Raw genomic sequence first — 13,961 nt, 5'->3', positions numbered from 1 at the left:
CTTTGTATTTGACATTTTCAGAATTTTTCTCAACATCTGCTTGCAGGGGAGCAGTGACAAGACCTGGCTATGACTCTGGTTCCTCACCAAACTTGAGAAGGGCTCTGGGGCCCAAAAACATGGAAGAATAACCTAGATCACACACTGAGTCTCTGGGATCCAGAAATGGGTCATCCAGATTCCAAAACTCTAGGACCCTCTCATCTGACCATAGTTACACTAGAAATCTTGAGCTTCTTGACCAAGCTCAGTCCTTATATTTAACCAGCACATCATATATAAAATACTTGTCTAATCATAGATGAGCTATTTTTATATAACTGATTACTGTTTCTTCATTTCCTTTCCTTCTTCCACCCTCCCTTCCTCTTTTTCTCTCTTCCTGCTGTTATTTCCTTTCTTCTGTCAAAAGAAAATTCAGAGAGCATTACTTGATGTGAGTAGTTTGAGCAAAATGTGAACTATTCAAGAACAGGGAGACTTCCAACCAAGAGTGGTCCAGAAGCTTGGCTCTCAGTAGCTATAGCTCAGTTCATGAATGAAGCATGAATGAAGTTGCTATGTGTATTTTAATGATCAGTTACTAGAAACTTTCATTCCTTTTCACTGAATAAGCTTACTTGTTCATAGCTGATGATCTAGGACCCTGTAAGGTCATGCAGACAGCACTTAGGGAAATCTGGGCAGTTTTAAGTTCTGGTTACTTGATTGAATGTTTGATCCAGGGCTATCTTCAAACTGTGGCTTCCACTTTGATTTTTCTTAACACTTTGTTATCCATGGGAGCAGATTATTGAGTTAATCACATATTTCATATTGTAGTCCACCTTCCTTTGTGCATGGCCTCTCTGATTTCTTTTTTTCTCCTTACTCATTTCCCTTTTTCCTACCAGAGTTAGGCTAGTATGTTAGATATATATTCTTAAATATATAATGCTGAGTTTGCAGGATATTTTACATAAATGATGTTGTACTAAAAAGTTCATTTTTCCTAAGTATAGTTTTTAGGATCCATTCATTCCCTTATATTTACATTTAATTTGTTTCTTCTCATAACTTCATGACTCTGGATTTGGATGACTTCAATGCATTTTTCTTATCTGTTCTCACATCACTAACATAAATAATACTGGTATAAACATTCTTGGAGAAGGCAATGGCAACCCACTCCAGTACTCTTGCCTGGAAAATCCCATGGATGAAGGAGCCTGATAGGCTGCAGTCCATGGGGTTGCGAAGAGTTGGACACAACTGAGCGACTTCCCTTTCACTTTTCACTTTCATGCATTGGAGAAGGAAATGGCAACCCACTCCAGTGTTCTTGCCTGCAGAATCCCAAGGGCGGTGGAGCCTGGTGGGCTGCCGTCTATGGAGTTGCACAGAGTCGGACATGACTGAAGGGACTTAGCAGCAGCATAAACATACTTGTTCAGATTTCCTCCTAGATCTGTGAAAAAGTTTCTTCGGATATATGTCCAGGAGTTGCTGTGTCAGAAGCCATATGTTTAATTGATTGCTCTAAGTACTGCTAAATTGCTGTCCATTACATTGTACTAGTTTATACTCCTAGCAGCAATGCTTGGGATTCTTTTTTTCCCACTTCTTACTCACTCCACACATGGAATACTTCAGATTTAAATTTTGCCAGTTTCATGGATGTTAACTGATGGCTCAAGCTTTTAGTTTCATTTTTTTCTCATTGTGAAAGAGTCTGCGTGTGTCTTCATATTCTTTTTAACCATTTAGGATTCATCCCCCATTCATTTTTCTTGTGGTTTCCCTGTCTTTTTATTGATTTTAAAGAGTTCCTTTGATAAGCAAAATGTTAATCATGTGTCATTTTATATAGAACAATGATCTCTTCCCAGTCTTTTAATTGTTAAGTGTACAAATAGCACTCCATGTTAAATGAAAATTTCAAGTAACTTTTTGTCATACTCAAAACCATTTTTTTTTAATCTAATTGTTTTGCACTGGGGATTTTACTTAGGAAGTCTTTCTCCATACTTAAGACATGGAGATATTCTCCTCTGTTTTCTTCATTTAGCTTTCTATGTTTACCTTTTATCTTTAGGATTTTAACACATTTTTGAGTCAATTTTTCAACATGATATGGGGAAGAAATCCAGGTTGATTTTTCTCCATATTTGTGAATCAGTTTTCTCAATACCATCTACTAAAAATGAGTTCTTTTTCCTGTTGATATGTAAAACCACCTTTATAATATTGAAACTTCAAAATTTGCATACTTAAGAACTTTCTTTTCTATTGCAGGGGTATAAATCTGTTTTGTCAGTACAATATTAACTTTCTGGTGCTTTTTATTATCTGGTGTGAGAATATCCATCTCTAATTTTCTTTGTAAACAAATTTGCCTTATTTATTTACTTTTCACCCTTTGCATGTGTGTATATGTATGTTTGCTAGGTTCTGCAAAGAATACTAGATTTTTTGTTGGGATTTTAGTTTATAAAGTTAGGAAAAATATCTTTATAATAGAAATGCATACCTTGAGCTTAATGTATCTTTTAATATGTTAAGAGAGTTTTTACAATTAAGTTTGTAAAGATCCTGTGATCTTGCTTTTTTTCTGAGTTTTCTGTATTTGGCATAAAGTTTCTATAAGTTTTTGGAATATACTCTTCTTCCTATTGAGGATGTTCTCTACTCCCAATTTTCTAAGTTTTAATTGATAGGTTATATTTGCAAATAATTTTTCATCATTTATTAAGATGCATGATTATTTTCCTTCACCCATTATTGTATTGAATTACACTGCTACCTTGCTGATGTTAAATCATCTCTAATTTGAGGGATAAATACTTCCTAATCAGAATATAGACTTTTAATACACTCACAGATTTGATTAGCTAGCTAAGAGTATTTAGAATTTTCTTATATTCAAAATTTAAATGAACCTATAATTTCCATTTCTTGCACTGTTTTTATTTAACTCTTTGAATAAACCAAGTTACTATTTTTTTTTTGTAAAATTTTTTTTTTAATTTGAGAATTATCTATTACTTGAAATTTTAGCAAGATTTTTCTGTAAAGTCACCTGGATATAGCTTTTTTTTTTTTTTAAGAAAATCTTTGATTTCCATGGTTATAATTATCTATTAATTTTTCTATTCTTTAATTTATACATTTTCTACTTTTTTGATATGCTTTTTGTTTAGATTTGGAAATTTCTTGTCATATAGTTGTCCTTTATAAACATTTTATTATTTTTCTCATTCTCTGTTGTCTCTCTTTCTCATTTTCTATCAGTGGCACATTCTGTCAGTTTCCCTCTCTCGTCTGTGTGTGCTCAAGTCATTTCAGTCGTGTCCAACTCTTTGCGACCCTATGGACTGTAGCCCACAGGCTCCTCTGTCCATGGGATTCTCTAAGCAAGAATACTGGAGTGGGTTGCCATGCCCTTCTCCAGGGAACCTTCCTGACTTATCTTTCTTACCTATTGTGAAAACTTTCCATATTTTATAATTTTTCTTAGAAAACTGGGTGTTTGTTTTTATTAATTATATCTGTTTTCACTTAAATGATTTCTGTTCTAATATGTTCTTAATTTTTATATATTTGGATTTACTAAATTATTGACCTTAAATGTTTAGTTTATTTTTTCAATATTTTTTGTTTTCAAATAAAGCACTTAAAGCTGTAAATTCCTAATTTACAAGTTATCTGTGCCCAACAGTTTTGAATGTACTATTTCTACATGTACATTTGAATGTACTGTTTTTAATGCCACTTAAGTATACTCTAGTTTGTTAAGATTTTATCATTTTTCTATTTTCATTTTTTTTCCTTTTAATGCAGTTTTTAAAGGTTACTTTGCATTTACAGTTATTACAAAATCTTTGGTGTATTTTCTGTGTTGCGCAGTACATCCTGGAGTCTATCTTAAACCCAGTAGTCTGTACCGCCCACTCCCCGATTCCTATGTTGCCCCTCCCCCACACTGGTAACCACTACTTTGTTCTTTATGTTTGTGAGTCATCTTTTTTGATATATTCACCAGTTTGTTGTATTTTCTGGACTCCACATATAATTGATATCATACAGTATTTGTGTTTCTCTGACTGCTTATCTCACTTAGCATAATGCCCTCCAAGACAATCCTAGTGTTAGTGTTAGTGGCTTAGTTGTGTCCGACTCTTTGAGACCCCATGGACTGTAGCCCACCAGGCTCCTCTGTCCATGGAATTCCCCAAGCAAGAAACCTGGAGTGATTGCCATTCCCTTCTCCAGGGATCTTCCTGACCCAGGGAGGAACCCAGGTCTCCCACACTGAAGGCAGATTCTTTACCATCTGAGCCACTGAGTCTACCCATGTTGCTGCAAATGTTATTCTTTCTTTATGATTGAATAGTTATTTTCTAAGCAATTATTTTTGAAAACTCAAATAATAATCTTTAGCCAAGGACCTGTTTAGAAATAACTGTGGTTTTTTATCATTTCCAGACAAACTGATATCTTAGCTCTATCTTTTTATGAATAATTTCTGATTTAATTGTATTTTTGTCAGAGTCTTAGTAATAATCTTTGGAATTTATTTTCGGTTTCTTTGACTAGTATATAGTCAATTTTTATGAATGTTCTATATTATGTACTTGAAAAGAATATGTATCTCTTGGTTATAGGAGGTGAAGCTCTATATTTGTCTATTGAATCAAACTATTCAAATCATGTTCTTAATATAGTCCATATCTTTTCTCATTTTGTTCTTTTGCCTGCTTATCTTGTTACTTCTGGGGAGTCTAGGTTAAATGTAAATATTTGATTTATGTAATTCTCATATTTCAGTCAGTTGTTATATATTTTGGGACTGCATTATATATTTTGGGACTGTGTGGTTAAGTTCATATATTTTCATGCTTGTTTTATCTTTTTGATGTATTTTATGTAATCTATTTTTTCAATTTTCTTTTTGATAGGTTCATTATATTCATTTGCACAAAATCCCTGTATCTAAAGTCAGAAGTCTTTATTATACTTTTTCCCTCCTTAGCTCTATTCCTATAATGGTTTCAAATTAGCAAGGCAGATATTAGCAAGGCCAACCAGAGAAGCACCTTTATGAGTAACTGTCCCTAACTTCTTTCTTCCTGTTTCTCACTGTTCATGTGCTTCCTAAATCAGGTAGAGGATTATGTAAATGTGTCTGAATAAATGAATACTGAGTTGCCCCTGCTAATGAGCATCTCACTCCCATAATCTGAGTAGAGTGGAAAAGAGAAGTTCCGCCCAGGTGAAAATGGACAAGGATGCTAGCCCCTGGAGGTCTCATTGTTTGAAGGGAGATGTAGGACATGGGCTAATGGATAGCAAGTATAAGCATACACATATGGCATATGCATGTTCATTTTTTCTACACCTTTTCCAAAATAGAGGTTATTTTTCTCCATTTTACATAAAGGAACTGAGGTTCAGTGAAAAAAACTGCATTTGCTCAATCTCACAGAGCTAATAAATAAGGAAAGTAAAACAGAAACAGGGCCATTCTGATTCTGAAGTTCACATGCTTTGAACCAGGAAATTGCTATACTCTCATTCTGTATTAAGGAAATTTGAGGTAGGGGAGTCCCTTTCATCTCAGGATCATCTAAGAGTTGAAAATCAGGGTGAAAATATCCCAGTTTTACACTTTTGTCTGTCCATGGGGTCACAAAGAGTCAGACACAACTGAGCAACTGAACACACACACATATACTGTAGATGGATAGAATGACTCTACAAAAGGAAATAAGAGGGAGATGGGATTGCTTTTAAAGAAAGCCAGCATGTCTTTCAAGGTTTTTCTTTTAAAAAAATGTAGCAGAGAAATTCAGATTGTTAAAGTTAATTGCAGGATTAAATTGCCATTTGTCAATAGAAATGTAATTTGTATTATAAATTACAGGACTGTAGCTTTCAGGCATATTTTATCAATATGTTTCCAATGATTTAATAACAATATTTCTCAAAAATAAGCCAAGCCACTTTTTCCTCTTTTTAAATGAACATGTTCAGAGGGTTTTCATCAGCGTGCTAGCCAGCTCTGCAAAATTTCTAGTAAATAAATTATCACCAGGAGGCTCAAAATCCATTACCATAAAAAAAGCCATTTTTCCCTCCCTAATCGATTGCCCACTGTGCGACTGCTAATGGGACCATACACACATGTTGTGCAGAGGGAATTCATTTTCAGGTTCTCTCTCTTCTGTAGAATTTATTTTACAAAGAATTTCTCACCAAACTCATAAATTAGTCAATGCATAAAATGAACACTTCAGCTTCCAGTAGGAAAAACATTAGATTGTGCACCTAGAGAATTTTCCAAGCTGGTTCCCAAGGAAATGAAGGTCATACTAGGTGCTCTGCAAACACTGCAGAACCTTCCTTCTCAGAGAGCCAGCGTACATCGATTTACATGTTCTTTTGGGCATTCATATTTCCTCTTGTGCTGATAGATATTCCATTTGACAAGTGCACTGAGCAGTATTGGCTTTGGACTTAGAAGTTTGAAAGTCATCTTGGGGCACCTAGATCCATTTTACCAAGCTATCTCAGCTCATTCCCACAATCCCCTCTTTTACCTCCAATCCCAACTCTTTGTTTCACAGATGGTATTGGAGTTGTATAAATCCTGGTTTACAGCCTTCTATACGCTCAGGGCCTTGGCTGTCAAATCAGCCTCACCCATGCACTGAATAGCTAATCTTAGGGACTAAAATTGGGCTTCCCACGTGGTGCTAGTGGTAAAGAATCCACTTGCCAATGCAGAAGACGCTAGAGAGGCAGGTTAGATCCCTGGGTCAGGAAGATCCCTGGAGTAGGAAATGGTACCCCATGCCAGTGTTCTTGCCTGGAGAATTCATGGGCATAAGAGCCTGGTGGGCTACAGTCCGTGGGGTCACAAAGAGTCAGACACAGCTGAACACTACTGCTACTGAAGTGAAGTGAAGTGAAGTCGCTCAGTCATGTCCGACTCCGTGACCCCATGGACTGTAGCCTACTACACTGCTCCGTCCATGGGATTTTCCAGGCAAGAGTACTGGAGTGGGTTGCCATTTCCTTCTCCAGAGGATCTTCCTGACCCAGGGATCGAACCCAGGTCTCCCGCACTGTAGGCAGATGCTTTACCAACTGAGCCACCAGGGAAGTCCCAAAGTGGAAGTGAAGTAGCTCAGTCGTGTCCGACTCTTTGCGACCCCATGAACTGTAGCCTACCAGTCTCCTCAGTCCATGGAGTTTTACAGGCAAGAATACTGGAATGGGTTGCCATGGACTAAAATAAAGCAATTGGCATGGAAAAAGCCTACCCACCCCCCAAATTTTATCCTAACTGAAAGCTGTTAAATCTAATATTTTACTTATAAATGATTTAGGTAACTCCAGTTGTCTTCCCGTGGTGGCTTAGAATTCTGAAACTAGAGGCAGATTTAAATTCAATGATTTAATCACCTTCAGTTCACATGTGGTTTGTCTTGATAAAGGTGGTACTCTGCTGCTGCTGCTGCTGCTAAGTCACTTCAGTCGTGTCCGAGTCTGTGCGACCCCATAGACAGCAGCCCACCAGGCTCTCCTGTCCCTGGGATTCTCCAGACAAGAGCACTGGAGTGGGTTGCCATTTGCTTCTCCAATGTATGAAAGTGAAAAGTGAAAGTGAAGTCACTCAGTAGTGTCCGACTCCTAGTGACCCCATGGACTGCGGCCCACCAGGCTCCTCCGCCCATGGGATTTTCCAGGCAAGAGTACTGGAGTGGGTTGCCATTGCCTTCTCCAAAAGGTGGTACTCTAGGAAGAAGTCTGGAATCCAGACTAAATTTCTGATTCTTTATTTTTGGATGAAATTACACATTCTGAGGGACATTTCAGTGGTAGTGGAGTTCACCAGCCTGAGAAGGATATGACTACAAATATTGGTGTGAATTGAGTGTGGATAGGAGAAAGCAGGCCAGGAATGGGAAAACAAGGGACATTTAAAGGGATTTAGAAAATGGCAAATTATAGTAGTAATACATAGTGGAGTTAGGTGATTTCTCCATATGTACAGATCCAGCTCTGCCTATCAACATATGCCATCCTTAAAATGTTTTTGAACTTCTCTCATAAGTAACCTATTTTTTTTTCTCCATCTCTCCTTAGGTAAGTTGCAGTTCCTGCTTTTAAAATTCTATTATTCCAGAAAAAGTCATGTGTATGGGGCAGGTAAGCACTGTATTCCGGCTTTTCAACATTTCATCTTCAAGTAACAGCTTCTCTTTGTGTATTTTTACTTGGCTAGATATCTAATTACAGAGTTCAGAGTTTTCATATATTCAAGGACCTGGTGGTTTAATAACCTTATGTAAGCCAAATGGTCATTGGGAGACTGTTATACAAGGACTACAATGTTTGTTTATATATTTATGTTTGCTACTCAGCTTTTTGTGAGTTTCTTGCTGGGTATTGTCTGAAAGATCTGGATGAGTTCTCAAAAACTACATGAGGCTCCTTCTCCTAACACTCAGTTGTGCAAAACTGTGGTATTCAATATAGTTCATTTCTCTATATCAACATTACACAGCTATGTTATTATTGTGCTTTATGTTGATTCATCATAAATTCTTACATGATTATGGTCTGGCACAAATATAGGTAACACATTTTAGAAATCCTTTTCTTTGTAAATCTCAAGTTAAATTATCTTTTCTGATTTCCTCCTGTTATTTCATTAGGCTTTCATAAATATAAGATTCAATGGTACATAGGTAGATAGATAGGTAAATAAAGAAAAAGAGAAGAAAAGGATGAGGGAAGAAAGAAGGAAGGAAGGGAAGAAAGAAAGAAAACATTTCGCTTGGATAATAAGGAATAAAACTATGGCTATTATTAAAATATCATAAAAATCAGAGCAAAGGATAGAGATTTATAATTTGTATGGATTTTATTTTCTAACCACTGGGGATTTTTAATGTCCTGTTATTTGCTCTAATGTATCATTCCCTAAACAAGCTACAATATTCATGGCTGTTTTTCCAAGTACAGAGCCCCCAAACACATTTTATTAGAGGAGTTTGTGTGTGTGTGTGTGTGTGTGTGTGTGTGTGTGTGTGTATGTTGAGACTGGATCCAATCAAATCAAAATCTTAAGTGGAGTTAACTGAACGGTTTCTAGATTGCCAAAATGGTGGGCCTGAAACAGGGGAAATACAAATGTAAATCACCGAGTCCTGAAAATAGCCCCAGATCCTTAACAGTTTGAAAATAAATAGCTGTAGTGGGATTTATGGTATTAAAGCTTTGGTCTAATTACAAACATTAATTTTCTTTAGTAGCATTGCTATAGCAACTCTATAGCTAGAGGGTCTTTGGCAAGACCCAAATTATATATCTTAGAAATGCTTTCCTCAGTTATTAACACCTTACATTATTGGAACTTCAAGACAGTTTATATTCAAATGGGCTTTTTATCAGTTACATAATTTGTTGCTCTTTAAAACTTTTTAACTTTAGTGAAATTTCTCCATATTTAGGTTTTTTACTTTATTACATACTTCTCAAATACAACCTCAAATTTCCTTTGTGTTAGGTTTTTAACTACAAGAGAACAAAATTTTTAAATATATATTTTCATTGATATTTAAAAAAAAGAATTTTAATTGTTTTGGGAACTCTTAGAGTTTTCTAACTCCTATGTAATTCTAATCTCAATCTTATGATATATTAGCATATTTTTGCATCCAATTTTATAAACAAATGCAAAACTATAATAATACAGTCTTGAGTGGGAAATCTAAAGCCATATAACTTAGGTAATTCCTAAACATAAGCAACCTTGGCGTAAGAATGGAATATGTCACTATATGTATAACAGATATGCACACATATGAAATAAACTGGCTAAAATTGTCAGTGGTTAACATTGTTTCAAGTTAGTAAACAATTATAGTTTTTAATCCTGTTTATATAGGACTGGTTAAATTACACATTAAAAATGAATTTAGTTGTAGACCACCTTTTAATCGGGAAGGTCCAACTCAATAATAATTTAATAAACATCTTTTATTATTGGGGACTAAACACTGTTGAGAATAGATAAATGAACAAAATAAAAATGGTGTTCCCCGTGTAGCCCTTAATAGCATAGTCATGATAAGTAAAGTCAGATATAAAAATAGTGTAATATAGAATATAAATATATATCAACTGAAATAAGAGTGATATAAATGCAAGAAAATTAATATTTTAGATGGAGAATTAAGAGAAAACTTTATGAAAGGATTACTTTTATGACAGGGTTGGAAGATAGAAATTTGTTGAAGTTTAAAATCATACCCATGAGCAAGATCCAGGAAAGGAAAAGTCATTTTGGGGAGCCCAGTGTGTTTTAAGAAAGCTTTTAGAAGATATAACTGTCTATTAAAAAACAAATTAGATGAAATAATTTTTAAGTCTCCAGAATTACTATTTTTGACTGTATGTGGCTTTGAGATTATAAGAATCTTGATTTCATGACATTCTCTTTAATTTAATGCTGCACATTTCATAGGAGTTTTGCAATAAATGCTTGACAATGAGTGAATTGTCTATAAAAAATACAAGTTCCTCCTTTGGTTTATAAATTCATTGAAAAGGAGATTGTAAATTTAAGGACAAATCATTCATCTTTTAGCTAAGATATTTGCATATAGTATACTTTAGACAAACGTGTTTCATTGTCTTATTAAGACTGTTTTTCATTGTCTTGACTTCTTACTTCATGAAGCTACAACTTGTACATTCCTCCCTGGGTCCCCAAATTATTGACCATGTGCCCTAGAACAGAGCAGCTGAACCCTACAAATATATAACCTAAGGTAATGTTGTCTAAGAGTAGAAACCGTGAAACCTGTCTGCTTATGATTGAATCTGTTTCACCACTACCAGCAGTATAGTTTTGGACAAGTTCCTTAAAATCTTTGTGCTTTGGTTTCCTCATCTTTAAAATAGGAATGGAAAATTCATAGGTGTTTTGAAAATAAAAGTCATTGGTATATCTAAAAAGATAGAAATATGCCTGGCTCATAACTTGACGTGCTTATTATGTTCATCTTTGAATGCTGAAGTATTTGAAAAACAGCTTTAATTTAGATGCAGTAGAGGGTCTTTTCTTAAAATTCAATATAATTATAATTATTTCTTGGATTTAGTTAATGAAACTCATACTATAGACCGTGCTCCTATAGACCATTTTAACAATCATTGAGAATATGTACATATAAAAAGATTTATTTTATGTAGAATTATCTCCGAAGTCATTTTCAAAGAATAAATCTGAAACTGGAGAAATTTTAGGTGCTGTACCTCTGCCTTATAACTCAGCATTTTGTTCTTAGTTAATTTGCTGCATAGTTGTTCCTGGTACCAGAAATCTTACCAACGAGGTCAAACCTATCATCTTTAATTCTCTTCTGACGCCTCCTATTTATACTTATATTGTCATTCCTAACAAACAGTCGTGTATCACCCAGATTTTTTTTTTCGGATTTCATTCTGCAATGATAACTGAGAAGTGTATTTGGTAATAATAGGTATTGCTGTTTTCATTTGTCTCAAGGGCTATTTTATTTGTATCTATTGCAGTGTAATGATGCAAACCTTGACAGCACTCTGGAATGAGCTGTGTAGTAGGCAACACTTGAGTGAGAAGGAAAGACTGATCCACAAAAATATGGAAATGTGAATTTTCCTTTAGAACACACTTTTCCAGAAGAAACAAGGACTCTAATGGGAGTCTTTTTGATATTGTTTCTCTGTTCCGCTATGTAATAGCAGGAAAATATTGAATAATACAATTCAGTAAAGTTTCATATTTTTATGAGCAGTTTTATTAGAAGTACCGCTATTTTTCTAAATAGCACTATTATTAGTCTTTGGATTGTGAAGACCATGAATATGTCAAGAATGATACAATCACTTTCACTTATAGTCCAAGGTACACAAAATCAAATACTGAATCAGAGGTAAAGTACACACTGTGATTGCATTTAATGAAGTTCAGTTGCCTTTCCCTTTACTTTGGAGAATGAGGGGAGAATGTGTGTTTGAAGCAGAATTTGCTAGAAGAAGTGAGTTAGTCCATAGAGCAGAAAATAATTTAGAGCCAAGAGTAAAGAATAGCTTAGAAGAACACTAAGTATCAGTGTGGATAAGATGACCACTGGGGGAGAGACAGTGTAGCCTGTAACAAGCATAGAACTCAACCGCTTCCCCCCACCTCCTACCTTGGCTTCTAATTGAGTAATATGTAGAGATAGGGTTTCATTATACACTTCAAGCTTGGGATTTATTTTCTCAAGGCAACTAGCTATAAAAATCTTTCGGGGTTATCAAGAATTATGCATACAAACATAAAATATTTTGTTAGAGTTTGTTATTTAATAGTGACATTCACCTAAGTTTTGCAATTCAAGATGTTACAGTCCTTTGCTGACTATACCTTGACTATATTTCAAAATTGTTGTGTGTGCATGGGTATATGTATTTGTAGCACATAGTATGTAATCAGTCGTTCATTTTGTTTCATATTTATTCCCCACACTTCCCCTTGCTCTGCTCTGTATCACTGGTCCCTGACCCTACAAACTGTATTTTCCTAGTGCTGCTGACAACTGGCTGCTACTAAGTTTAGCAAATGGGAGACAGTGGTAGGAGACTGGCTGTGAGAGCAAATAAGCCAGGCTAATTCTGTCATCTCTGCATGCTTCTACATTTCTTCCACAGTCACAGGACAGCCTCTGCTGTGATTTCAGTTCCTGTTGAGTGGCCAGACTCTGTGATAACAACGTATCCTTCCTTTGATTCTAGGTATGGCAGTTGTTGTTGTTTACTCTCTAAGTCACGTCCAACTCTTTGTGACCCCATGGACTGTAGCCCATCAGGCTCCCCTATCCTTGTTATTCTCCAGGCAAGAATACTGGAGTGGGTTGCAATTTCCTTTTCTAAATGATCTTCCTAACTCAGGGATGAAACCCACATCTCCTGCACTGGCAGGTAGATTCCTCACCACTGAGCTACTAGGGAAGTCCAGGGATAACACATCTTTCTGATAATTCCTGATTTTCTTTAGTATCCTCTGTTTCAGTTCAGTTCAGTCACTCAGTTGTGTCCGACTCTTTGTGACCCCATGAATCTCAGCACGCCAGGACTCCCTGTCCATCACCAACTCCCGGAGTTCACTCAGACTTAAGTCCATCGAGTCAGTGATGCCATCCAGCCATCTCATCCTCTGGCGTCCCCTTCTCCTCCTGCCCCCAATCCCTCCCAGCATCAGAGTCTTTTCCAATGAGTCAACACTTCACATGAGGTGGCCAAAGTACTGGAGTTTCAGCTTCAGCATCATTCCTTCCAAAGAAATCCCAGGGCTGATCTCCTTCAGAATGGACTGGTTGGATCTCCTTGCAGTCCAAGGGGCTCTCAAGAGTCTTCTCCAACACCATAGTTCAAAAGCATCAATTCTTCAGTGCTCAGCTTTCTTTCTAGTCCAACTCTCACATCCATACATGATCAAAGGAAAAACCATAGCCTTGGCTAGGCAGACCTTTGTTGGCAAAGTAGTGTCTCTGCTTTTGAATATGCTATCTAGGTTGGTCATAACTTTCCTTCCAAGAAGTAAGCGTCTTTTAATTTCATGGCTGCAATCACCATCTGCAGTGATTTTGGAGTGCAAAAAAATAAAGTCTGACACTGTTTCCACTGTTTCCCCATCTATTTGTCATGAAGCAATGGGACCAGATGCCATGATCTTAGTTTTCTGAATGTTGAGCTTTAAGCCAACTTTTTCACTCTCCACTTTCACTTTCACCAAGAGGCTTTTGAGTTCCTCTTCACTTTCTGCCATAAGAGTGGTGTCATCTGCATATCTGAGGTTATTGATATTTCTCCCGGCAATCTTGATTCCAGCTTGTGTTTCTTCTAGTCCAGCGTTTCTCATGATGTACTCTGCATATAAGTTA

Source organism: Bubalus kerabau, chromosome 2 (genome assembly GCF_029407905.1).
Source record: "Bubalus kerabau isolate K-KA32 ecotype Philippines breed swamp buffalo chromosome 2, PCC_UOA_SB_1v2, whole genome shotgun sequence".
Taxonomy (NCBI): Eukaryota; Metazoa; Chordata; class Mammalia; order Artiodactyla; family Bovidae; genus Bubalus; species Bubalus kerabau.
The sequence above is the reverse complement of the archived record's forward strand: the minus strand, read 5'-3'. Positions refer to the sequence as shown.